We start from the raw sequence: 27,429 nt of genomic DNA on the forward strand, positions 1-27,429 counted from the left end.
AGAACCGTCCAGAAGAAAGAAAGAGAAGAAGGACCTAAATTAGGGCAGTGGCAGTGGGAGGCGGGAGGAGGAGGGGTGGGAGGAGGGGTGATGTGAGACACAGCAGAGGCAGAACCCGCAGGATGTAGCACTCAAGAGTGCGGGGTGCCTGGCGTGTCACTGGGGCTCTGGGCCCTCCCAAAAAACCACAGGAGCCTTTTGAATGCAGTGGCCTAGGCAGTCACTGGTCACTGGTACTTGTCACCTCCCCCTCCGCCCCCATCCTCATCCGAACCAGGAGTGCTTGAGCTTCGCCTCATTAATGACACGCAGCTTGCTTATTTTTGGAACTCTGTGATTAACACAGTTTCTGCATTTAAAAAACAAAGCAGCTCTGCATTCCTGGACTCGGAGACTGCACTTCGAGGAGGTAATTTTGGAGATGGGAGAGCTGAGTGCTGGCAAGGGCCCATCCAGGCCACCTCCAACCTTCGGTCTCTGATTTTTCTGTGGCGGCTGGGCTGATCAGCTGCGCACTGCATTTCCCGAGTTGTTGGGCAGAGCAGTTGTCAGAGCCCAGGGAGGGCCATGCACGGTGCCACCCTGACTAGCAGTGCCATAGGAAATGCCAAGTGACCCAGATGGGGCCCCGGGCGGCCTGCCTGCTCGTTTTTCCTGGTAAACCCACGCCAGGAGCATGGCCTTTGTAGCGGAGGACAAAAACCCTCCCAGAGCTGCTCTCCTGTTCTCCCAGCATCAGCTCCAGTGGGCTCAGACAGAGCAGGTAACGGCACCCCGGGGGATCATCCCTGATTTCGGTGACGTTGGAACCCCAGCCTGTGGGGGAGGGGGCTGGCCTGCCGCCAGCGCCAGCATCCCAATTCATGTGGCAGCCTAGGGAGAAGAGCCTTTGTGGCAAGGCTGGCTTCCTCCCGAATCTGCCCATAAAAGGATAAAAGTGCTGCTATCTGGTCGGCATTGGGTAGGATTGCTGATGATAAATTTTTTAAAAGTGTGGATTTTTCCCCCCGTTTTGCAAAGCGGGGGAGGGGGGGTGGAGAGAAAGAGAGAGAGAGAGGGAAAGAGATTGCTTTCACACAGTTTCCAGCCTGTATGTGCTGACAGATGGATTCAGACTCATCTTTTATCTAGTGTTACAGAAGATAAAACTGAAACTGGATGATATGCTGCCTCTTCAATTTACAAGAGGAAAAAAAAATAAAAAGCTTTTTAAGGGAAGCCCTTATGGTAGAGAAGAATGGTCCAAAATATTGTCTGGCTTTACTCAAAAGGCAAAGTACAGCAAGACCATTTAAAAGTGATTTTCTCCCTCCCCCTCCCTGACTTCCCCAAAATATATGATCTCTGTGTCAGAAGTAGGCCAAGCTTTAAGGCTTTCATGAATTATATATCAAGAGACATCATTACCCAAGAGTCTTGAACAAATGCCCCATGGTTTAAATTTTACAGACATTTTTTTTCCCCTCGGTGGCAGCAATTTCGGTCTCTGCCTTCTTCCTTAGATGGAAAAGGAAAGTGTTCTATAAAATGCAGGAGGAGACGTTATGCTAATAAAGGTAATTGTGCAATGATTGGAAACTGCTCTGTTCCCTTCGAAAGGGAGCTTTTGTCCCCCACACACTGGCCCTGAGCTCCAGGTACTCAGGCGGGCAGCCTGCTCCAGCTTTGTCTTGTCTGATTTCAGCAAGAGTCAGACACCCACAGAGCCAGGGCTGAGTGAGAAGGGCAACACGTGAACTGGACATTTGTACACCCATGCTTTATGACAAAGACCTTACCATAATCGGAATATCAGCTATGCTTTCCCCACCTGTGTAGTCTCTCAGATTCAAGAAAGGCTTTATGAAAATAATTCTTTCATCTGAAATTGGAGCCATCCACTGGGTAAATAGGAAAGGCAGGTGTCTGGTGTTTTCTTTTTTGCCTCCTCAGAGCTCTTGAAGGTGTCAGAACGTTAGCCCAGAACACAGGTGCTAAGGACACGATGCACCCCCCCGGGGACAGACTGGGTAGGGCGTCCAGACAAGAACTCATGTGGCTGCAGGAAGGGATGTTCTCTGCCCCATAATCTCCCTCCCAATTCACCCTTCTGGGGTGGGTATTTCACAGTGCTGAGCTCTCCTTTAGACAGCCTGAGAGAAGCCGGCTACAATTCTTTATGTAGGCTTCTCATCTTTTTTTAATCTTTAATAATCCTCTTATTAACTCTCTCCCTTTATTCTTATTATGCTTTGGGATATGGTGGGCACACCATGTTTTTAGCATTTTAGAGATGAAATAGCTGGAAGCTGGAGTGGAGACGTAATTGACTACGGTCACCTTTACTAGAGCCGTGAAATATACATACATCTCCACACACACATACATGTGGTCTCGAATACGAACCTGATGGTATCACCCTGCCACCGCCAAATAATAGAAGGTGAACCCTACCTACGATCCAGCTCCCGTTTGGAGGGGAGATTCCTTTCCAAGGCTTCGCCAGCACTCTGTCTTCTAGCTCAGCCCCTGCTCGAGTTTCCGTCCAGCCTTCCCTCCCGTTGCACCCCATCACGTTCTTACGTCCCAGCCATACCTCCGTGCATGGAGTTTTTTACTTTACGAGCCTCACTTCTGTCCGTATGTGTTGCCTCGTTGTGACTTGGGCCCGAGCAGCCACCCTTCGCACTCTCCCTCGCATGTTCCTCATTGCCATGGCTACATCCTGCGTGGATTCCAGACTCAGTGCAGGCCCTTCTATGAATCCTTCATCCCCCAGAGTCCCCCCATGTGGCTTAGGCATCCATGACTGGCACTGTCACATCAGCCCACCCTTCCCTTCACAGCAACTGCCACACTGTATCTTCATTGTCATTTCATGTATTTATCTTTTATGGTAGCTCAGGAGTTACTGGCAAACATAAATGAGGCACCCCACTTTGCTCTCAGAATCTTCATCCCCAGAGAAATTCGGGAAGATAGCAGTAAGCTGCAGGGTGGGCCTTGGTGGGATTCTTCCTCCCTGTCAGTCTCCCTCTGGATGCAGTCCAGACGAGGAGTCAGCCCACCAGGCCGGGCTTGGTGACGGTCCTGTGTACCATTCAGGTGTGTGGCTGCTTTCCGACCCTTAGATGAGGTCACCATTGCCGCCCCATTGGTCACCTCCCCTGACCCAGGCCTTTGGTACCGTGCCCAGCTGACGCATTTGAGAAGGTTGGTGACCAGGATCTGTGGTGTCTGATCTAGCACCGAGTCACCAAAGTCGCTGGGGGAGAAGCAGGCCATTAGGATAGAAGGAATGCGGAATTCAGACAGACAGACCTGCGTGAGAATCCCACTTCTGCTGTGAGTGGGTGATCTGTGCGATCTCAGGAAATTGACCTAAATGATCTGAGCCTTTGTATCTGTCTCAGTAAAATGAGGGAGAGACGTTGTATGAAGCTATTTTTTAATAACAAAAGATTATTTTGTAAAGTACTTGGTTCCTAAAGGATATTCAAAACTATTGAGCATTAATAGTATGAAAAAAGTCCAGTTTCCAATCCAATAAATCAGATTATTAAAAATATAGCAAAGTGATTTTACCATTACTGAAGAAGAAAGTCATCCTTGTGTTGCTTTAGATATTATAACTTTAAATTAAAAAAAAGAAAGAAAGAAAAGAATTGGTTCACGGCACAAGCATCAGAATAAAAAAGAAAAATCACTAGCTGTTTGGCCTTCCACACATTTCCTTATTTCTCTTAGCCTCGGTTGCCTTATCTCTGTTACAGGCATAATGAGACCCGTGTTGCCAGGGTGTGGATGTGAGAAATGAAATGAGAGATGAGGGTTGGAAAAGGCCACACGCAGCCAAGGACAGAGCTGGTTTCAGTAAGCGGTTTTGAAATTTCTTTCCCCGAAGCGGTTCTACTCCCATCTGTGAATTCTGCCTGGATTATAACCAGCTCGTTCCCGAGCTCCAAGTAGCTTTGGAGTTTAGCAGAGAGACCTGAACAAGAGCATCTTCTGGGCACTCAAGAAAACTGCATCAGCCTGAGTCAGTAAGAAACGGTGCAGCGGGCCTGGGGCAGTCCGCCCCCTCCCCTGGGCTGCCAGCTCCTCGTGCACAAGGTGCAGGGGGCGGGGCAGACAGTCGCCCAGGTGCCTTCCAGCTCTGACATCCTGTGAGTCTAATTTATAGTTGAGTGAGTTGTCATTCACAGACCAGCAAGGGCCAAATTGCCCTCATTATTCTGCTCGCAGCTCTGGTGCCTGAGAAGCCGCTGGGTCCTGCCACATCTAGAATTAGCTCTGAACCCTTGGGCTTTTAATTAAAGGGTTTTGTGAGTTAGATGGTGTAGGGTCAGATTCAGATCTTTGGGGAGACACGGAGGGAGGTCGTCTGTCCTGTCATGTACTCCTTGAGAAATGAGCCGCTCCTCCCAGCGCAGGGACAGGGAGTTGGGAGATTCTCGGGGGCCTTCCAGAAAGGGCTTGTGGCTAAGCCTGGCCCCAAGGCCCCAGGGACTCAAGGCCCCAGAGGCTCAGGGACAGCTGATGTGTGGCCTGCCATGGCTTTTTTTCCCTGTGAGCGTCTGAGCTGTACCCGCCCCGGGCTGATTCCGTTGCGGCTCCCCACGGTGGCCACAACGCCTGGAGTCGATCTTACCCAACACGGTTTCCGCTTCGGGTGGCTTGTGCTAAATGCATTTGCAATCCCATGTGGTGGAAGGGATAAAAGGATTGTCTTTTAAAAAAGTGGTTTCTGAATGTGTCGAAAGCAAGGCTGCCTGCTGTGTGTTTTTAACAATTGTCTCCCCAGAGGAGGTGGAAAACCTCACCTTTCAAGATGTTTTAACTCCTATTAGAAAGTGACTTTAATAAAGTTGCTCTTCTGACCACGGCTGTTGTGATGGCCAGACTGGTGATTATTTGTCTAACCGGAGTCTCCGGGGTGGAACTGGACACCATTTCCCTCCCAGAGGAGGTGAAATTGTGTTAGTTACATTCTTCCACCTGGTGTCACCTGGGGCGGGGGGGCTGGTCCGCGTGCGCACTGGAGTGTGGGCATTCTGGAAGGAGCACAGCATGGTTTCAAACCCATTTGCTTTTCCCACAACCCATTATTGAGCACGTACTGTGTGCCCAGCACCATATCTTGGTCCTCTCTCCCCACCACCTGCATCTCAATGTTCCGCACCCATCGGCTGTCTTAGGTAGGATGCCTGCAAGCTGATCCAAGTCCCCTGAATGTTTCTCCTGGATGCCGATGTGTTTAGGGAACTTGAATGGGCCACTGTGTTCGAATATCTTCCGTCAGGGTTTTCCAGCTTCAGCACTACTGACATTTTGGGCAAAATAAGTCTGTACTGTGGGAGACTCTCTGGGGCTTTAGCCGATGTTCAGCAGCATCCCTGGCTTCTTACACTGGCTGCCAGGAACCCCCCGCACGCCTCCAGTTGGGACAGCCGAAAACGTCCACAGACATTGCCAAATACATCCTCAGACTTCACATTTACTGAAGCACCCTCTGTCCGTTGCCCTGGTTTATATGGTTATGCGTAAGGATTTTTTGCTCCCCTTTTATAGCTAAAGTAATTGAGGGCCAGGAAGGGAGGACTTGCCCGTCCAACAGCGAGTCAGGGAAAGAGCTAAGGTCATCATTTAAGTCTCCCTTCTTCCCAACCCAGCGTCCTTCCTGTGGATCCGCTCAGTGGTGTGCTGGCCAATGTTTAGTAACTGGTTCTCTGGGAAAAAACAAAAACAAAGCCAACATGATGAGGAGTGGTTGCAATGTCATGGGGCAAGTACCCCCACCCTGGCTGGTTTCTTCTCAACGCACATCCCTGACCAGAAGTTGCGAGGAGACACGCATAAATTGGCTGTGGCTGGCTGGTGCCAGCTGTCTCCAGGATGCCACTAGGCCCCGTGTGCTTCTGTTTGGGTAGCTTTGCTCTCTCCCGGATCTCCTCTATCCCTTTCCCTCTTTGCCATCGGCAGATACACTTATACTGGGAGGTGCTGTGGGGAAGTATTAGCCTGGTGAAGGCTTTGATCACCTCTTCGGATAAGTACAGAACAGTTAGAGTGGAATTTTCTCCCTCTCCTGTTAAATCAGCACTTGGTTTCATAGTCTGTCCACATAAGGAACTGCAGAAGCAGGACAGCTCTTTTCTTAGAGCAGAAACCTTGGGGAGCTCGTCAGTCGGGTCTCCTGGATAGCGCCAACTCCCGGGAAGGAGCTCAGGCTGTTGGTCGGCATCCATCATATCGAGTGCGAGGTACCTGGGGGTACAAGGGAGTGATGGCCACAGGGCTGTTGGACACGTCATTCTGGGGGGTGGGAGTAGGGAGGCTAGAGTTTTAGTCCAGATAGAAACTTCGCCTTCTGTAAGCCTCAGTTTCTACACCTGGGAAAGGAGAACTAGCTTATGTCTGGAGCCTTGGGTGCATATGCCCCTCCTCGGTCGCTTGAAGGGTTGGCTGGTTGTCCTAACAGTATAAGCTCATCAGCCTTGAGGGCTTAGCTGGTCTTGGCTTTTTCACCTTGGCCATGGTTCGGTGCCATACGCTCCTTCTCTCTGGTCTAGCCTTAGACCTGGGGGAGCGAGGAGTGTGGGAAGAACCCTCAGTTGGGTTATCGGAAGACCTGGGTTCTCATCCCAACTTTGGTACCACCTCATTACATCACCTTGGGAAGCAGTTCAGTGTAACTGGAATGTGGGTAGCCCCACGGGAAGGGTGGGAGCGTGCCGTGGCATTTGGATTTTATCCTGAAGGCGGTGAGAAGTGCTTAAAGAGAAGGCACATCATCAGAAGTGTGCTTTAGAAAGTTCTTCCTGCGGAGCACAGGGCCAGAGTCCAGGCAGGATGACACCAGTTAGGGGTGGTACAAAAGGCCAGTCATAAAGGGAGAACGCCACCCACAGGCACTGATGCGGAGTGGCGCAGAGAGAAAAGGCTATGAGAGTTCAGAGAAGGGAGAGGTCAGAAGAGGATCAGAGAAGACTTCCTGGAGGAGGCGAGGCTGCATCAGACTTGGAAGGATGGAGATGTATGGAGGTATAAGTCTATGGGCAAGAAAACACGAAACTGCGGTCGATCCCATTGGGCTTAAACTGAGAACTTGTGGGAAGGATGGCGATGTAAAGGACCCGGTGAGGAAGGGACTTGAGTGTGAGGCTTAGGGAGGTGGGTTCTGTTAGAAGGTGGTGGGCCTCACAGGAAAAGCTCATTTTCTTGTGGTCAGTTTCCACGGGGCCTGGATCTCAGGCATTTTCCTGTCTGTAGCTCCCACTTGCTTTTTTGCCTTTGGCGAGGTGTGGGGTGCCTGGGACCCTGACGAGGGGTGCATACACTCACCCCCCACCCCACAGCCCTGTGCTGTTGAGGAAGGCGCCGTCCCTCTGAGCCTTGAGGATGAAGGCCGCGCTGACTGCTGATGGATGACTCCTGATTCGCCTCGCGGTGGGGGGCCCAGGAAGGGAGCAGCTGCGCTGTTGTGCGAGCGCAGTCCCCAGTGTTTGTCTGCCTGGGCCAGGGTGACCGTGGTCCCCCGCGATAAGCCGTCTCCCAGCTGTCGCAGGTACGTTCTCAGTCATTCCTCCCCGTGGTGACGCTGACCCTCTGCCCTTACTAAGAAGGATGGAAATGCCCCTTTGTCTCACCTGCCAGTTTCGTGAAAGTACGTCTGTCCCTGTCCACGAGGCGAAGGATGGCCAATCTCACAGCATCCGAGGTACCTGAGATTGGGCCTTCCTGTGAAGTGTCAGGAAACAAGAGTTTGCTGGGAAACGGCATGAGTGAGGTAGCATAACCTCTGAGGCTCACGTGAGTAAACAGGCTCAGAAGGGAACATGCCTCACCCGGGAGGAACCGTCGGGAATTGGTAGCGCGAGGACAGAAACCAGGCACCCTCTGGACGTCAGCGTATCCCTTTGTATTTGGATTGGGCCATGCTGCTGGAGGGGTCCATTTGCACAGTAGTTTAGCAGAGGCCTGCCTTGTAAGAAAATCACTTTCTCAAATGGCTGTATATATCCTGGGTTAGGCTCTTACTCCATTGATGGGCTCCATTGATGGGCTGTTCTAGACATCAAGAGTCCCGAGTTCAAAGGACTTCTTCATTATACAGAAGGCAGTGATGGACTTGCCCCATGTCTTAGAGATTTGGGGTCAAAGCAGAGACGGGAGCCCAGTTCACTAGCCCAGTTCTCAACCTACAGTGCTTTCCTTCCCTCGGTCTCAAGGCATTAGTGCTGTCCCTATAGAACACCCAACAGAAGCCGCCTAAAAATACCCTCTGTTGTTGTAGGCCAGGGGCTGGTGGGGAGTTCGCTGATGGTTTGTGGCACTCGGATGGCGTTGGCCGTGGGAGACACAGGTGGCGTTGGGAGCGTGAGAGCCGCAGGTGTTCGCACAGTGTGCTGGAACAACCACAGTCGTCAGGAACTTGGGCAGCAAATGCCCCCAGCCACATCGGCTTTCAGATTATGCTCAGTGCGATCTGGCCCTAGCACCGTTTCTTAGTTTTTTACTTCTGGGCAGCCCTGGCCTTGAACTTCGGAGCAATCATTTACTCTCATCGTCCAGGTCAGCGTTGCCCACTTACTGCAGCAGTTATATTTGCTAAAGTTCGCGTGAAATGGACAGACAGAGAGGCCAAGGTGCAAAGAAGTATAGTTCACAGCTGATGGGCTCGAGACCCCAGGCTCTTACCACGGCCCCATCCTCCCACTACCACTTAGAAAAGTATTTGATGCCCTAACTCACGGTCAACATCACAGAAGTGCCAGCGTGGGTAAAGTCCTTCACAGCGTGACACCAGCCTCTTTTCCTGCTGTCTCTGCTACCTCTTTCCTTCTTCCCCAGCCATGCTGAGCCTTCGAGGAAGCCAAATTTTACAAATTCCACCATCGATACTTACCTTTTGTGCGGGACCCTGGGCTACTTACAATAGCTGTAACTACCCTATAAAGATGAGTAAGACATGCCCCTCCTCTTAACCAGCTCCCTGTCCAATGGCAGAAAGAAAACACGAACATAAGTAGCTTTGATACTTTAGAAGACAAAGCTCATTTGATCTTCAAAGTGGCCCAGAGAGGCTGCTGGTGTATATTGCTGAAAGATCTGCATTTAATAGACTTTCCATGTGAAGATCAGAGAGAAGCAGTGACGAAGAACAGGTCACACTGCCCAGCCAAGGCCAAGTTGGGAGTAGACCCAGGTTTCCTTGACTGCCTATAAAATGTTCCTGCCACATCAAGGCGTCCTCCCGGCTTGTGTCACTGGAGATGGTCGGGCATGGCCTCTGCAGGCTGGACTGTTTGTCTCTGTCTTATTGCCTCCTGCCTGTGGAGACAAGGCAGCTGTCAGCCTCGAACCTGTCGGGTTGTGCCCCTTTCCCTCCAGAAAGGTTGCAGCCCAGGAAGGGAGGAGGGAAGGTGAACATTCCCCTGTTGTCTGGGATTTAATGATACTGACATTCTCCTGTTGTCTGGGATTTAATGATACTGACATTCAGGGTTATCAGGGAGAGGACACTCGGATGGCCGTTCAGTTTCAGACGTGTCTCCCCCCACCCACCCCAGAGGTGGACCTCTGGTTGATGTGATCAGCACTGTAAAATACCTTCTTCTGGAAGACGAGGGAGCCACTGTGGTGGTGTGCAGAGAGCGAGATGTGAACTTCTTGAAAAACTGGGCAGAGTTTTCTGACGGGTCCAGCCAATTAAGCTGGTGTCCTCCTGCCATCCACGTGGCGGGTACTTACCTTATGGTTGTTGAGGTGTGACAGAGATGACAGACAGATGTTAAGCCATGACCCTGGGAAATGGAACAGATGCGAGCTTGGGAGTAGAGACCTGGGCTCATGTCCTGCTTCTGCTACTGCCTGCCGCTGGTGATGACCCTCTTACCCTATGTCAGATATGCCAGCTGTGGGCTGTAGCACGTGGCACTAGAGATTGAACTTGAGCTCAGTTGTGTACCCCTGCCGCCAGCTCACTGCCAACTTGGCTGCTCACTTGGCCTCTCTCAGTTGCTCTCTAGGTCCTTATCTGCATGATGAGGCTAAGGGGAGCACCGCTGTTTCCAGGAAGACCACATGATCTGCAGCACAGGGCCTGGCGCATAGTCAGTGCACAGTGCAGATGAGGGTCATGCATTGTTCCCCTCACCATCATCCACTCATTGACCTCTGACGGTCTAGGATTGCCTGAGCCCAGGCACTCTGTACTGTCACCATCTGGACTCCGGCCTGCTCCCAGGTTGTGTTCCCAGCACAAGAGGCTACATGCCAAGATGCAAGAAACCAGAATCAGTCGGGAGAACTGTGTCCAGTCCTGGCTTTTCCGCCTACCTGCTGGGTGGCATTGGACAAGTCCCTCCCCTTCACTGGAACTCAGGGATCCCCTGAATGGCATTGACAATCATATTAATAGTAATAATGATGATACCAATGGCGGTAGCGGGTTTATTGGTGGCCCCCCGCAAAAAGTCACTCCCTAACCCCCACAATTCGTGAAAGTGACCTAATTTAGAAAGAAGGGTCTCACCTATTATTTAAATATCATCACTTGCAGAAGCTCCTACAGGAAGCAGATAACAGTCCTTGCTCTCTGTGTTACTGCAGGATGAAGCCTGGGGCTGGGGCCTCCGAGAGCAGTCCCTTCAGGCGTGGGTAGGCTTCCTCAGCCCCGTGAGCTTCTCTAGAGCCCTCAGAAATTGCTGGACTACAAATGCTGTGATGTTCCTTGATTAAATGAATGCCGGAAACAGTCTCTTCAGAGAACCCGCTATGGCCTGATTCTTAAACAGGCCTTGCTCCCCGGGCCAGATCCCTGGCCAAAGGCTCCAGGTCAGCACTACCCCCCCCCCCAACCCCGAGGCAGGGTCAGTGCCTGCTGGTCGTGGAGAAAGGCTGGCTTGTTCTAGCAATGCTGACCCTGAGGAAGCGGGTCCTGCACCCTGTCAGTGGACCTCAGTTTCTCCAGTGAGGCTAGCTGGCTGCTCCCACACTGGTTGCCTGTCCGGCTGCCTTTGGCTGCCCTGGAGAGGAGAGCCACTGAGCCCTCACATTTGGGGGACTGGCTGGTTATCAGAGAGGCTGCACATGCAGGCTCTGGGTGTGAGGGCACAAGGACCCGATGGTCCTTTTAAAATATATTGCCAAAACTCGTCACGCCTTGCTTCTTGAATCATAGCATGACTGCCCTGTAATCAAGTTACATCAGCCTGTTTTATATGGAAGGCCTATGAGTCCAGCGGATTTAGAAGGCGTTCTGCTGAGCAAAGGAGAGTGAATGGTTGCAAAAGGGCATGTGTGTGGGTTGGAAAACAGGGGATTATCCAGGAGAGTTCAACCCAACTAGGCGTAAAAATAACCAGCCCCATGGGGCTGTAGATTATATTAGGGTTGACCAGATGTCTTGTGTGCCTGGGACAATCCTGCTTTCTGTCTGTTGTCCCGGAGGCATTATTAATATCCCCCTTTCCACTCTCAGAAGGATCTAGGTTTGGCCGATAAATCACGTGGTCACCCTAATTGTGTGTCACCTTGTGTGTGCACTTAGTAGAGACACGGTGTGGTTGATATATTTGAATAAAACCCTGTACCCAGGGGCGCCTGTGTGGCACAGCGGTTAGGCATCTGCCTTCGGCTCAGGGCGTGATCCCGGCGTTCTGGGATCGAGCCCCACATCAGGCTCCTCTGCTATGAGCCTGCTTCTTCCTCTCCCACTCCCCCTGCTGCTGTTCCCTCTCTCGCTGGCTGTCTCTATCTCTTCAAATAAATAAAAAATAAAATCTTTAAAAAAAAAACCAACTCTGTACCTGTGTGATTCCAAAGGTGGCTGTGGGTGAGCGCTGTTGTACCGCTGTGACCAAGGCTTGTCACTGTCTCAGAGCACATGCGGCTTCGAGGTGAAATCATGGGCCCAAATGTCAAATAGATAGCGGTTTAGATCTTTTCTCATAGCTTGCTGGCTTTTTGACCTTGAGGAAATTATGTAGCTTATCTCAACTATAAAGTGGGAGTAATCATACAGACTCAACAGTTGGTGTCATTAGGAAATAACCTATGTCAAGCAAGTGCTTATTTCTTGACACATAATAAGCTACCAACATATGGCATTGCCATTATTATTATTGTTATTATTATTGTTATTGATGTTATTTCATGACCGTTGTTATTTTGGCTTTAGTCTCTCCGTCTGTGACATGGTGAGGGATGATCCCCGTCCTGCCCTGCTCCCAGGGTCTTTGTGAGACTGAAAGCAAGCAGCATCCCCAGAACCTAGTGTCCCTGGGAGTGTGCGCACTGTTCGAGGTGAGGACTTTCAGCAGAGTCTCCCTCGCGCCTCTGCTCAGTGGATTCATCCCTCTGTGATATGGGAGACGGGTTCCCAGGACGTCATCCTCGCTTCTGCCTGCCCTGATGACTCTCCCCTCGCTGGCCGTCCTCGGCCCAGCCTACTTCCTCCACCCGTGAACAGCACTGTATAAAACACCAAGGCCAGAAGGTCATTTACCGGTGCTAACTGACTTGGGGGGGTTGCCACCTGAGAGGGGGCAGGGTCCAGATTCCTGGGTGGGCCTGCGAGGCACCTCTCCGTGTTCTCTGCCTGGGGAGTTCCCTCCCTTCCTGTGCCTCTTGAAGGAAGGTGTCCTCTGTTCCCCGGGTCCTTGCTTATCCCCTGGCTCTTTGCAGTGTCCTTATCTGGAAAAGGGGGCAAGAGTGGTGCCTCCCTCATGTGGTTGCTGGGAGGTGTCACGGGTCTCTCAGCTTAACCACACCTGAGGCACTTTAGGTACCTGCTGAATGGGAGTTATTTTTATTACGTAAAATCCTGCCTATTTCTTCCGGTCGGCAGGTGCTCTTGGTGCTGTGGGAAGGAGGCTGCAGGGAGGTCTGATCCGAGTCTAGGCTCTGCTGCTGGTTAGCTGGGACTCTAGGCAACACGCTCCCCCCCGCAAGGGGGGGGCTTTTGAGTCCTTACCTGCTCAGCCTGGAGGGTGGCAATGGGTCCCACCCAGGCTTGGCCTTTCCACCGTCCGTCTGCCTTCTCTTTGGTTTGCCCCTGCCCTGCCCTTTCACTTCCAGAGCCTTTCCAAAGTGGAAGACACACAGCCATTCTGAGCTCTCAGTGCCTCCCCTGAACAGGGCAGGGACACATGACATGGAGGAAATGTCACAGGTCATAGACTGGAGGTCAGGAGATGCCTGTCGTCATCCTGGTTCTGTGGTGTGACCCTGGATAAGTCATTTCATGTCTCTGGATTTCAGCTTCTCCAGTTTCAAAATGGGGGCAATTACCCCTCTGAAACATGACCCAGAATGAGGTAGTGCGATGTGTTCTGCTCGCAGCCGGATGCGACAGAAGCGAGGGCTCCTGACGGTGTCAGATGAAGCAGAGGGACTGTGACCACAGCTCCGGCCACGGTCCACGCTGCTGGCAACAGAAGCCGCTCGGCGTTGGGGTTGTGTGAGGTTGTGCCGCTTGTGGGGACCCGAGACGGGAGTTGTAAGTGTCCTTCCCTGCTTGACCTCTGTTCTCTCTGAGGGACATCTGGCCCAGGGGGTGACTCAAACAGGAAACTACCAGCCATCACTTCAAAAAGCTTGGACTCCTCTCAAAGATCGGCTTACTTTGTTTGTTTGGATGGCGGGGGAGTAATTTACAGAACCGAGGGCAGATCCTCAGAGCGAGCCCCTCCCTGGGAGGACCTCTGTGACCAAATCCGTAGCATGGAAGGAGGTGGGGTGTGCTGAGGGCTGGATAGGATCATAAGTTACCCAAATGCTAGTCCGTGGACCAGAGCCAAGATGGTGACATCAAAACTCTCCAGAAGCTTTGACCGCCACTCCAGGATGGAATTGTACTTTCTGTTAGCTTCTCCAGATGCACGATCAGTTTGGGAACTGCTAGTGTGGCTGGGACTGGGCTTGCCTGTCAGACGGCTCCTCATTACCTGCCCCTTCCTGGTCCCCATCAGGACGCTGGAAAGTGCTGACAGTATTAGCGCTGCGGTACGATTAGGTCATGATCAGGGTTAGCTATTTGTGTGGTTGTTCAGCTTAACCAGGTGACTGTGTGCTGCATGATGCACAGTGGGAGTTGGGGGACTTTGGGGAGCATCTGTAAATAAGTAGAGGGGACAACATGGGTAGGAGAACATTCTGGAAGTACCAGAGAGTCCTAGTCTGGCAAAGACCTAGCATTCTATTGGCCTGACCCTCTTAGTTTTTTTTTTTTTAAGGGTTTTATTTTATTTATCTGAGAGAGAGAGAGAGCACGAGAGGGGGAGGGTCAGAAGGAGAAGCAGGTTCCTGCCGAGCAGGGAGCCCGATGTGGGACTCGATCCTGGGACTCCAGGATCATGACCTGAGCCGAAGGCAGTCACTTAACCAACTGAGTGCCCCTGACCCTCTTAGTTTTGTGGTGGAAGAAAGTGGGATTCTGTCTGGGCCTCAGTGGGAGAATCAAGTCCCTACTGAAATTGGATTATTGAAAGTGGATTTTAATTTTGGGAATGTTTGAGAGACAAAGCAGTAGGGACGGGACAGTGCCCCTGATACCCGATCACTTCAACTTCTTCTCTCTTGTTTCCAGGTCCTTCTGTGGCACATCGGCAAGAGGTGAGGGATGCGGTCTTGCCCCCTGGTCCTTCTTCAGAAATTCACCTTGTTCACTGTCTACACCCAAGCGCACAGAAAACAGCCCCTGTGTCTGGGCTCCCTTTTCCTTGGGCTGTGCTCTGTGATGGGACTTTACAAACACAACCCCAAATCCAGAGGAGACAAACCTCTCTCCCCCTTTTCCTCCATGACCTGGTTTCCCAAAATGCAGGGCCAGCCCCACAGATGCCGGCTCAGGATTCACTTTCTCATCAGGCCAAGGACTTTTCAGAGTTGCTGTGTTTTCCATATCATTTCCTTCCTCCCCCCCCCCTTCACTTCCTGTTTTTTCTTCCTCTTTCTCCACCCCCTAGCCTGGCTCTCCAGCCCTGTCCCATGTTGTCTGAGAACAGGAACAATGCTCAGAGCGTAGATAATCATGATTTCCTGATGGGCCCTCTCTCATTGCTGGGAGCCAGGGACAGGCTCAGCTTCTCTGGGGCACTGGAGCTTCTGCTGGGAGCCCAGCAGGAAGCCTGGCCTTTAGAGTCCCCTGCCTGAAACAGAATCTAACAGGAATAATCCTTCATGTCCTTGCAACAATTCATAGTTTCCAAAGAACCTTCTCCTGCATTCAAGCTAAAACACTGGAAAAATAAGACAACTGCTAGTGTTTTGGCCGAATAACTAAAGTCTAGTTTAGATGGACAAAACACTGATGTGGGAGTTAGATAGGAGTTTATTTCTGGTTCTGCACTTTATTCTCCTTATGACTATACAGATCATTCTGGTTCTCTGAAACTCGGTTCCCTAGCGAGGACCAAAGCCAGTTGTTCCTTACCTAGAGCTCTCCCTTGTGATTCAAGTTCATTTTTTGGAAAAAATGGAGTTACGGTTATCTCGGAGAATTTTTGAGGACAGATCAGGGAAATGTATCTGTAAGATTTGAGGACAGATCAGGGAAATGTATCTGTAAGATTCATACGGTAGGCCTGGCAGATCTTATTTGCTTAATAAATGTGAGATCCCCTCTTGGGTTTTGGTTTTCTGCACAGAGGAGTGGCTGTTCAAATATATAGTAGCCAGAAAAATCCCATAATAAATGATACCCCTGGGAGGAGGATCCAGATCTGTTACTGTGCTTTCCTGAAACATGGAGAGAGAGAGTGAGAAAGACAAAGAGATAGAGAGATCTGCTGGCTGAGCACAAATCATTGAAACACAAAGCCCACCCACCACTGTGCTCCTGGGGCCTGCTATTCCATAACAATATTTTTCTGATGGGAAATAGAACAGTCCCAACCACATGCCTGAGGTGGACTGTTTCACTCATTTAGCTCCCAGGGGCAAAATTACAAAAACAGCAATCTGGAAAAAGTCCTGCCTCCCTTTTTGAAAATCTGTTAAAAAAAAAGGGGGGGGGGGGGCGCCTGGGTGGCACAGCGGTTAAGCGTCTGCCTTTGGCTCAGGGCGTGATCCCAGTGTTATGGGATCGAGCCCCACATCAGGCTCCTCCGCTATGAGCCTGCTCCAGAGCCCCTGCTTGTGTTCCCTCTCTCGCTGACTGTCTCTATCTCTGTCAAATAAATAAATAAATAAAATCTTAAAAAAAAAAAAAAAAAAAAAGACTTCCCAACCAGGGTCAATGACCACTTGTTTGAGAAGTCAGCCTGACCGTGAAGCTCCTTTTTAAAAAATTCCAAAGGCCAGAGAGTCAGAGACATATTCCAAATGGAATTCTCCAAGTTGCTGAATCCTTGAATGAGGCTGTTTGCTTCCAAGCCTCAGTTTCCCCGACTACAAAACGAAGGCACCACACAAGTGGTGATGGCATCAATGTCTTGTAGCCCTGGTAACCTGTAATTCTGGAATTCTCTCTGTTCTCCTTAACAAACGTATTATTGCTAGAAGAGAACAGGAAATGGCCTCTCAAAGTAACATGACTTGCATTCCCTTCTAGCAGATTATCACTCACTTGACGACAGAGAAACAACAGGACTCCGGGGGCCACGGGCCTGATTTGGGAGCCAGACTTGCCTCGGCCAGCTTGTTCAGCGGTTTTGTCCCGTCAGCCTGGACTGGTGAACCTGAACCACAAGAGAGAGCTCTAGGTAAGGAACAGCTGACTTTGGTTCTAGCAGACAGCACCATGGTAATCAGCATGGTTGGTGGAGAGAATGTGGGATATGCATGCTTCTAGAATACTTGCAAGTATGAAGGGTGGTCATTTCACCAGAGTCATGCCTCCTAACACCACACACCCATAAAAGGGGGAGAAAACCCCAGGATATAGATCTGAAACGTCCCTGGGTTCTACAGCTGCGTTCTGAGTGGGACCTGTTGTTATCCTGGGTCTGTGAGTGTTTAGGCATGAACCGGAGTAGCTTAGAATGACAGGCAGGGGAGAGCAGATTTGAGCTGTAGCTCTGAGTTACTGTTCTGTGCAGAATTCACTGGAGATGAAGAATACTCCAGGTTCCATTCTGTCCATCCTGGTCATGCACACTTAGGGCAGCTGGAGACGTCCTTCAGTAGCAAACCCGGGATGGAATTTAGGTCTCGTGCCAGAGGTCTGGCTTGCGTTGCACTCACTATAACATTTTTTGAGGCATTTTCAGATTGTGCAGTCATCCTCCAAGACCACCGTACTGCTCCAGCCACAGGCTGCCAAGCCTTACCGCCAACACACGGGTTCTTTGTTGTTCCTACCTCCCTCCTCTGTCACCTCCTCCCAATCCATTATGGACACTTTCCTTCTTATCTGTAAGGACTGGGCCACACCTCCCTGAACTTCTTCATTAAACTTGGACCTGACATGAGCTGACACCCCTTCCAGATGACTAAAGATCTACAGAGGGGCTCGGTGTCCTCAGTGCTGGTATCTAGCTCATCTCCTTAAGCTGGCCCTGGGGCACCCACCCCGACAAGATCAGGAGTCACGAAGGCGTGCCGGTACCCTGAGATGGCCCTGCACCTGTTCATCTTTCTCCAGTTGCTGGCGTTCCCTTCTGCTGTCCTCTGTCCTAAAGCTCTTCTTCTGCATCTAGGTATCTTGAGTTCCCTTGAAAACTAAAAGCAGAAGCATTTCATACAGCTGAGCACAGCACACAAGATAAGACCGGGAGATTTCTCAGGTGGTTTCCAGTTCACGTGCCCAGGATCATTTTATCCTAGACTTGTTCCTGATACCACATTCTCATTCGGTGGCAGGATAGGATTATCTTGTGCTCCCTTCCTTTCTTCCTCTCATGGTTTCTTTTCCTAGGGTGGCCACCAGGCTACAGCTTAATTCAGAGGAAGGAGAAGAGCTTTCGGAATCAGACCTGATTTCAAATCCCAGTTCTGCTGTTTATTAGTTCCGTGATTTTGCTGAAATCATTTTAGATTGCTGAGGTTCTGTTTCCCCACTGGTAAGATGGGGACAGTATGCCCTATGTTGTACCCTTGTGATCAGGATCCAAGATCATTTAAATGCATCAACATAGTTTCTTCCTCAAACAAATGTTAGCTCCTTTTCCTCCCCAGTCTTATTTAGAGCTACTTAAATATAGCTTTGATCCCCATCAAGTTCTGCTAGAACCTTGTGCCTGTGTGTCTAGAAGCATTAGGCACTCATTCACCCAGCCATCCATTCCTTCCTGCAGATGTCTATGGGGCGTGTACTGCATGGCAAGTGCCATTCTTGGTGTTAGGGATGCGGCACAGAGCAAAACAAAGTTCCTATTCTAATGGGGCTTGCCTTCTGGTGGGATCGCGGGATCGCCAACATCTGTACGTTATATCAGGCAGTGTTAAGTGTTACGGAAAAAAATAATAAAGCAGGAAAACATACATAAGTAAAGCCAAGCCAGAGAGCTGGGAAGTGGAGAAAGCAGCAACGGGATCTCAGGAAAGGCCTCCCTGCTTAGGCGTTATTGGAGTAGGACCTAAACAAAGTGAGGGGGTGGGGCTCGAAGGAACAAAGACCTGAGTGGGGATGTGTTTGGGCTTTAAGGGACTGCGAGCAGCCAGGAGGATTGGAGCAGAAGGAGCGAGGGGCCCGGGGAAGGAGGCGAGGGTAGAGAGAAGCAGGCCGATCACGTATGACCCCATACGCCGCTGTAAGGACTTGGGTTTTTACGCTCTAGCTGGCCTTTCCAGAGATTCTTCTCCCTTTCCTCCGTCTTCCCCAGAACATCGTGAAGGCCCCATCCCTAAGCACCCCGAAGTAGAAAAAGGGATGGATGCTCTTGCCCACTAGAGTCCGAGCCCCCCGTTCAAAACCCGCGTTGGGTATTAGGTACCAAGGCTCTGGAGATGAATGGATGAGATGTGGCCCTGCCCTAGCAGCCCGTGGCCCAGTGCGAGTTCAGGCCGCTTAAGAAAGTTGCATTGATCAGTTAGGTCAAAGTAAGAAGTTGTTGTTCTCAGTGGGTCCGTGTGCGACCAGTTTGCTAGAGTGGTCATTCTCCACTGGACCCTCCCACAGGTCACTTCGACCCGTTTTCTTGGAATGTGCTTGCACAGCGTATTTCTAAGTCTTGGCCTTCACATAGCGAGGGGATCGAGTCATTCAGCAAACATCTGAGTGCCTATTCTGTGTCAGTGCCAGTGTAGACAGTGGCTACAGATGATGACTAGATTCGCTCCCTGCCCTCGAGGGGTGGATGGTTTTCCCGGGAGCCCTGCTAGTGACCCGACGACACACACTGATCTGTGTTGTAGTAAGAGTGTGTGGGGGGAGGAGTCCAAGGAGAGGCTCCTGACCCAGACGGAGGGGGCAGAATGGGGCAGCTGCTGGGCTACGTTGTCTCCACTCAGTCTGCAAGGTGAGGAGCAGTCAGGCAGGTGAATAGCAGGGAGGGTGGGCAACGTCAGGGAAGTTTCCAGGCAGAGGAAAGGGATAAGCCAGGGCTGCCCATCAGAGGCACTGTGCCGGTTAGTTGTGGCCGTGGAGTGTGGGGTGAGGCGGGTCTGAGGGGCCCAGTCAGAGCGGGGAGGACGGACGGCTCACCAGGGGCCTCACATGCCCACCAAGGGTGTCAAGTCCACGTGAGGACAGCTCAGAGATGTGAGGAGTCTTTTTAAAGCAAAGATGAATAGACTGATGAGACTGGAGTTCTATGAAGCAAAGGGTCTAATTTTATTGACCCTAAATTTATTCTGATTTATCAACAGTGGTTGGTTTTTAAAGTGCTTATTTTATACCTACTTTTTGTAGAATTGTAAGATCAGAGTTTCCTCAGGTTTAAAGTAGGTTCATATAAATAGAAAGAATGAGATAGTCGTCTGGTGCAGAGGAATGCGTGGCCCTTTCTGTCGTCCAGCGCCCTAGCGAATGGTAAATGTTGACGTGTTCGTGCGTGGCCTGGGGGCACAAATTGCTGGAATGTGCCTTAGAACATAAGCCTTATTTCTCATAGAGAGAGTGGCTGGCGAAGGCCTGTGCTGTTCTAGTAGGAGTGATGGAATTCAGGTCTTGATGCATTTTCTTCTAGTCAGAAAGCAAATGGGTAAGATCCATCTCTTAACCCTCTCCTAGTTGAAGGGGACAATAAGAATGTTCTCTTTAGAAAGTACACATTCACTGGGCAGGCAATACCCGAGTCCCTACCATGGGCCAGACACTGTGTGAGGCCTGGAAACCATCAAGACAGATCAAGCGTGCTCACCCCTCCAAGGAGGTCAGGTTTGTGGCAATGACAGGGGAGCCAGCAGTCACGGACACAGAGAGTGGACAGGAGCCTTTGCAAGAACAAAGTGCAGAAAGGGAGGGGTGCCAGGGTGGCTCAGTCGGTTAAGCCTGTCTGACTCTTTTTTTTTTTTTTTTTGAAGATTTTATTTATTTATGTGACAGAGAGACAGCCAGTGAGAGAGGGAACACAGCAGGGGAGTGAGAGAGGAAGAAGCAGGCTCCCAGCGGAGGAGCCTGATGTGGGACTCAGTCCTGGAACACCGGGATCACGCCCTGAGCCGAAGGCAGAGGCTTAACGACTGCGCCACCCAGGCGCCCCTTAAGCCTGTCTGACTCTTGATTTTAGTTCAGGTCCTGATCTCGAGGTCATGGGATCGAGTCCTGTATCGGTCTCTGCAGTCAGCAGGGAGTCTGTTTGAGATTGTCTCTCTCCCTCTGCCCTTCCCCTGTTAAAATAAATAAATAAATTTGTTTTTTTAAGTGCAGAAAGGGAGCATGTTCTCTGCCCAGGGAAGTCCAGGAAGGCTTCCTGGAGGGGGCCAAATGAGCTGGGCATTAAAGCTTGAGTAGGAGTTGGGAGCTGAGCGAGAGACATCCCTAGTACAGAATGCCACTCTATAAATACGGGCCAACACTAAACGTCCGTGCTGCTGGTGGTGATGGAGAGGAAATAGCCGCACATATATGCACATATATGCCTCAGCTCTGCTTTTCAGAGCCCAGTAGTAGACGCCTCCTCAGCCACCCACCTTGTTCCCAGCAGGGCCTAAAAATAGGCAGATTGACTAATTTCAGTTGCTCTCTCCTCTGACCCCACGGAGGTGTCGGTGAGAGGACTAGGATGAGAGGGACCACAGAAATAAGTGGAAAGAGGAGGAGGAGGAATCCATCCCCGTCATCCAGAAACACTGATGTAATGGCATAGCTTGCACTGGGGCTCTCTGGTAGCAAAATTCAACTTTCCAGAAAACTAGGTCGGCTGCTTCCCAGTGAAAACTGTAAGAGAGGTTTAGAACTGTGTCTGTCCCTCTACCTTCCTCTTAGAGACCGAGGGGGGCGGCGGGAGGGAATATATATATGTGTGTGTGTGTAATACCCAGACACACGTGTATATGTGTACCTTCTGTGTGTGTATATAGAGGTATGTGTGTACACATACACACACACACACACACACACACACATACACGCATGTTATTTAGAATCCGTGCCAGTCTAACAGAGCCCGGTGCCGAAGCCCTCCAACCACACATGCCTGCTGGACAATGAATGGATAGGTTAGAAGTGGCCCTGCCGTCCTCCGCTGGGAGCCTGCTTCTTCCCCTCCCACTCCCCTGCTGTGTTCTCTCTCTCACTGGAAAATCTTTAGAAAAAAAAAAAAGAAAAAAAAAAAGATGTGGCCTCGCAGACCTGCACGCTTCCCTGGGTGAGCTGTGGGCTGCATGCTTCCCGGCACTGGGGGTTCACAAGCGCCCCAGGATGCCAGTTACAGAAGAGGACACTGAGACTCAGAGCCCCGGAGCGGCTTGTCCAAGTCCCGCAGCTACCAATGGTCAGGAGTCAGGCTCTCTCGTGATCGTCCCCTCATCTGCTCTGCATGCTACCCCACCCTTCTGATAACCCAGTGAGGAGCCACAGAGAATCATCCTTGGACGTGGCCCTCACCTAGAGCTCTGAAATGCAGCACTGGGCAGAGCAGTGGCATCCCGCCTTGGAGTCGTCTCCAGATCCCTGTGGTGCCAGCAAACACTCTACATCTTGCCCTGTAGGTGTCTGTTTACTTGCTTCCAGGGACGGGGAGCTCACTACTTGATAAAACAACTGGTTCTAGTTGTGGACACTAGGGACCCTTCCCTCCTTACAGAGCCATCTCTGAACCTAAACTTGTCCCATTTCTAGTAGGGTTACTTCCAGTTTTTTTTTAAGTAATCCCTGTGACCCTGAGATCAAGAGTAGCGTACTCTACCGACTGAGCCAGCAAGGCGCCCCCTCATTCCTAGTAGGCTTACAACAGCAAGCAGCCTAAGGAGTGAGTGCTTTGCTCAGTTCAGAGTCTCCGGGACACACAGGCAGCCCCAACACGCACCCTCCCTCTCCATTTCTCCTCTTGAAGAACCAGGAGAATCAGCCAGGGCTTCCTCATCTCTTGCTTTTGGGGGATCTGTGTTCTTCCTGACGGGCTAGGCTGAGTGGAAGACAGAACAGCTGGATTTCTTCTCTTCTCCCTCTAAGGAAAGACCTCACCATAAGCTTTCTCCCACCCTCTTCACCCCACAACCCTGGCTGTCCCAGAGTGAGTAAGCATTTCCTTTGGATGCCTTTAAAAAACAGAAGGTGAAGTTTGAAAAGAAGGAGAAGAGAAAGAAAAGGAAGGATGGAAAGGATGGCTGTGGTGTCAGAGTTAACCCGGATTCGAGCCCAGGCTGTGGCACTGACTGACCATGTGACCTTGGACACCCCTTTCCTCCTCCATCGTCACTACAAGGCAGTCGGGCTTGATGGTCCAGGGCTTTCCATTTCTGAACTTGACCCCAGAGAGAGTCCTTGAATGCTGCTGAATCCACAGGTGGCCCTGCAGGACCCCAGTGTGGGGGTGTAGGGGTGTGGGGTTCACACTGGCATCACCCCACCAGGAAGCACCTCTGGTCCAGTGAGAAACTGGACCCCTCCCCTTTTCATGGCTCGCCGGGCCTCCATCAGCCCTGGGGTTCAGAACAGCTGATGCGGTTGTCAGAGTGAAAGGGCTTGGCCGGCCTCCCCCCCTACCTGATGCTGTGAGCCCTGTGCAGCTGCCTCCCATGCTTGGCCCCTTCGTTCCAGCTTCCAGCTTCCTGCAGCTCTGTGATCCTTCTCTGCGCTGGAAGAGAGGAGAATCAGCTTGGGGTGCTTGGCTTAGCCCTTAGGGCGAGCCTGCCTTTCTCTAGGACTTGGAAGCTGCAGGCCCAGGGGCCCAGGTTGGAGACTTCATCAGACCTGCAAGGCAAAGTTAGGCCCAGGCTGCAAATGGACAGAGGTCTTCTGGGGAGAGATTGTTACTGCGGAAAGCAGGCTCGGAACGGGTGTCCTCCAGAGACCTCGCTTCCCAGCCCGCCACCTGCTCTTCTCCTGACCTTGCCGCTCATGCTGGAAGAAGGGGAACAGGGAAATTTAATGTTCTGTCTTCAGCCATCACCTAGGCTACTTGGAGCCTGGAAACATGATGATGTTTGCAAAGGCACGTGTCCCTAGTTTTAGGGGAGGACATGATAGCATGCATCAGAGTGGACCGTAGGTGAGGTCTGGTTCAGCAGCGGTCATCATGAAACGCGGTATCGCGTTATGGTTCGGAGCGCAGACTGGAGCCACACCACCTGGGTCCGAATCCTCCTGTGCCGCTAGCCGGTGAGCATGGACGGTTACCACATCTCTCATTCCACAGTTTTCTTGTCTGCAAAGTGAGAACGTCGATGGCACCTACCATTTAGGGCGGCTCTGCTCCTTCCATGAGCTGGTCTAGGTGTCTGCTCCGAGGGGCGCCTGGCACATAGTAAGGACCCAATTCATGGTAGCTATTTTATTTTGATCTGAAGCCTGCATGGAATATTTTATTAAAAGTAAGGTTTGGGGATGTGCTGTGGCTTCAGGCATTGAGGAGCTATTTTTTAATCACCTTCGGAGTGCAGAACTAGTCCTACAACCCGAGCATTTGAGGAGACCGGAGGCAGCAGGAGAGGTCCCTGCACCAGGAGGCTTCTCAGGGCAACAGGGTGGTTCAGAGTGGGGGTGGTGGCCAGGACGGGATGGAGGCAGGAGCCTGGAGGCAGATGGTGCGTTGTGAGAAGGAAGAGGAGTCCCACAAGGATGGTGGAGGGATGGGGGAGCGGCTCTGAACGGGAAGTGGGAGAAGGGCTTGGGAGAGAGGGATTGCTTGAGAGCGCTTATTGGTTTTGGTATGGGCGAGCCTGAGGGCACCCAGTGGGGATCCCCCGACTTTGTCCAGCGCCGTGTCGGGGGAGGGAGAAGGTTCTGGATGTGCCAGTGGAGGCCCCGCCGCACAGGCAGGACGGGGGCAGGCCCGCTGCCCCACACTGAGAACGCACAGGCCCTCTGTGTGCCCAAGAGCCCTGGCCGGGCCTCCTCTCCTTGAAGGGCCCGACAAAGACTCGCTTGTTCTCCCCTGACATGAGACCTCGCCCTCAGGACTTCTCTGTTCTTCTGGGGCAAGATCTCACACAGTGATAATAGCCCGAAAGGGAAGGGAGGGAGCAAGGGAAGACTGGCTCGGGTGTCACCATGCCAACCCACTCCCCAGCTGAACGCAGGAAGACGGCGCCTGCCACACGTGCCTGTGCACCTTGCAGGTCCTGCCAGGGACAGTGCCGAGCTGCGGGGTGCCCAGTCCCAGCCGAACGGGAGCTGCTGGTATTGGTTCGGAGAGATGCCAGCTGCCTGGTCAGGAATGGACAAAATATGAGAGGGCCAAATTAATTATCGCTGTATACAATGAGTGGATTGTTTTCTGTTTTTTTTTTTTTCTTAAGTAAGCAAGTGTTGCAGTTAAACACCTGGATTTTCTATTTTAACAAAAAGAAAAGATTTATATGGAGAGTTATAGAGAGAGTTTTGCCTTAGAAATTTCATAAAAACTTACTGTTTGGGGGCTCCTGGGTGGCTCAGTTGTTTAAGCATCTGACTCTTGATTTCAGCTCAGGTTATGATCTCAGGATCGTGGGATCAAACCCTGCATCAGGCTTCACGCTCGACGGGGAATCTGCTTGAGATTCTCTCTCTCTCCCTCTGCCCCTCCCCCGCTTGTGCGCTCTCTCTCTCTCAAATAAATAAATAAATACTTTTTTAAAAATTAAAAAAAAGGCTTACTCTTTAGAGGAATCTGTGAGATCGTCTGATCTAGGTTGTGTCTGATCTTTTTTTTTCAGGTAAGTAAACTGCGTCTGGGGAGTAGGAGGCAGTGTGAACAATGGGAAGAGTAAAGCCTTCCCAGCCTTCTGGCCCCGGGTTCCCAGACCAGGATCCTGTGTATAAAGCACTTAGCCCAAGACCTGGTCCACAGCAGGGCTCAGAAGATGCTCTCTCTGATTATTTTTGAACTTCCATGTGTGCCAAGTGGGATCAAAAATAAAACACTCATGAAACAAAACACATGTTAAACCAGTACAGCAGAAACTCCTGATTCCCTTCTTCCTAAAACAACAGCTTACTTTTGAGATACAGGATGAAAAAGGGATTTGACACTGGAACTTCCAATCCTTAATCTAGGGCGGGGCTTCTCAAACCTATGGCCAAGGCGACAGGCTAGTCTGGGAAGGTAAGCTGGTGTCTCCATGGTCTCTCCTCGGGGCTTCCCACACTCCGCGGGGCACCCCAGGACCTGAGGTTATTTCATTTAGCGGGGTTCTCAGCAGGTGCATACCACAGAGCAGCCTCAGACCTCGTATTGGAATAAAAGTTTGCCATCTTCAAGTGGGACTAAGATCCAGCCTAAACACTGCTTAAGCCCTCTGTGAGGCTGTGAGCCCCAGAGCAGATAGAGAGCAGAGCTTTCAAATTTAGTCATCTGTGGCCACAGACGCCAGCCTGGGAAGCCCAGCTGCAGGGTAAAGTTGAAATCAGGATAGTACATGGTTGAGTCATCAAGAGCAGGGCTGGCCTTTAACATAAATTTGGAGATAAACACGGTGAGTTTGTTTGTTTGGTTTAATTGTGGTCTCGGTGGATCAATCCAAACAGGGAAGTCCCGCGGTGACTTCGCTGGGTTCTCTGTGCGTTCTGGATGTGTCCTGCAGGAACGTCCTCTCTCCGTGAGAGCGACGTTGTACGTCTGTGTAGAAACAGCCTGGCTATAAGCACAGGGCTGGGGCTGCAGTCATTAATGGAGGATCTCCCACTATCCTAATTTACACTTCCAGAGTATTTTCCAGTTGTGCCAGAGTAAACTAGAGAAACTCATTTTGATACTTGGGATAGAATTTCAGCCTCCCCACCCCCCACTTTTTCTTTCTCTTCCACTCCAACTGGAGTCAAGGTGATTCAGGCACAAGCCATGTTTCCTTTGGTGGAAAATATGACTTAAGAAATTAGCGAGAGCAGCTGCGGAGGATGATGACTGACCCAAATGGTTGAATCTATTGATTTTCCCCCCAATTGCCATGGCTCCACGGCTGGCAGCCTGGTTAAGACCAGTGCTTTTGAAATGACCTTGAACAGGAATTCAGTGAGTTATGGTGTTAAGCATTTGGGTACTATAGCTGTGAATCTGAACACTTTTTACTACGAAGAGGAATAACGTTTAGAAAATATCCAGGACTTTGAAATCGATCCCTCTGCTTTGTCCTTCTTAAAACTTCTGCATTTGTACTAAGGCCCTACCCTGACCTGGTCTGGCAATTTTAACGTGGGGCGATAATGCCTCTTAGTGGACAGCCTATTTAACTGCAAGCTCTTGTATTCACCCAAGAAAAACTGGGTTTTGGCAGAAGACATCACTTTCACAGTTCTTAAAACTACACAAGGTGACTGCTTTTGAAGGTCATCGTGAGAATCACATGAGAGAATTTTGGGCAGTGCTTAAAACAGCACGGAGCGCAGGACTGCCAGTGGCCGCGACCTTGGTTATCTGACAATGCATGAGGATTTGGGGAAGCAGGGCATGACTGGAGTCGTCTTTGGAGTCCCCAGGATTTTAGCTTCAGGGCCCTCAGTGCTGCTGTGATGCATGGTAGGAAAGGTGACCGAAGCCTCACGTCCTCACCTGAGACAGGACTCTTCCGGCTGGTTCACCTGCCTGGAGACCGGAGGCAGCAGGCCCCACTTCTGAAAGCCCACCCCCCTTACACATTCTCACTGTGCAGGAATTTGGATTCAAAGAAGCGTCCACGCGGGCGCCTGGGTGGCTCAGTTGGTTGGTGTCTGACTGTTGATTTCGGCTCAAGTCATGATCAGGGTCCTGAGATCCAGCCCCAGGTCTAGCCCCACACTCAGCGGGGATTCTGCTTACAATCCTCTCTCTCCCTCCCTCTCTGCCCCTCCCCCAGCACTCTCTTTCAAATTAATAAGTAAAATGTTTAAAAAGCAAACAAAGAGGCATCCACAAATGGGAATCCACAGCCCTGAGACATGTTATTTTGTCATTCCTGTCCCTGACCTTGGGCTTCTCCCAGCTTGGCCTCCGCAGCTGATTG

General features: G+C 51.1%; 1 protein-coding gene across 7 annotated transcripts in view; it reads left to right on the forward strand.

Moving 5' to 3' along the window:
- Positions 1–27,429, forward strand: part of CYRIA (CYFIP related Rac1 interactor A) — a 107,568-nt gene that overhangs the window by 25,319 nt on the left and 54,820 nt on the right. For 2 of the 7 annotated variants that reach the window (XM_026519175.4, XM_048222662.2), the window contains exons 2-3: positions 14,573–14,598; positions 16,541–16,688. The gene's annotated coding sequence lies outside the window, so the exon portion shown is untranslated. Of the gene's footprint in view, positions 1–14,572; positions 14,599–16,537; positions 16,689–27,429 lie in introns of all 7 variants that reach the window. The other 5 variants (XM_026519197.4, XM_026519157.4, XM_057309143.1 and 2 more) reach the window with 3 other exon arrangements.

This window comes from Ursus arctos, unplaced genomic scaffold (assembly GCF_023065955.2).
Source record: "Ursus arctos isolate Adak ecotype North America unplaced genomic scaffold, UrsArc2.0 scaffold_8, whole genome shotgun sequence".
Taxonomy (NCBI): domain Eukaryota; kingdom Metazoa; phylum Chordata; class Mammalia; order Carnivora; family Ursidae; genus Ursus; species Ursus arctos.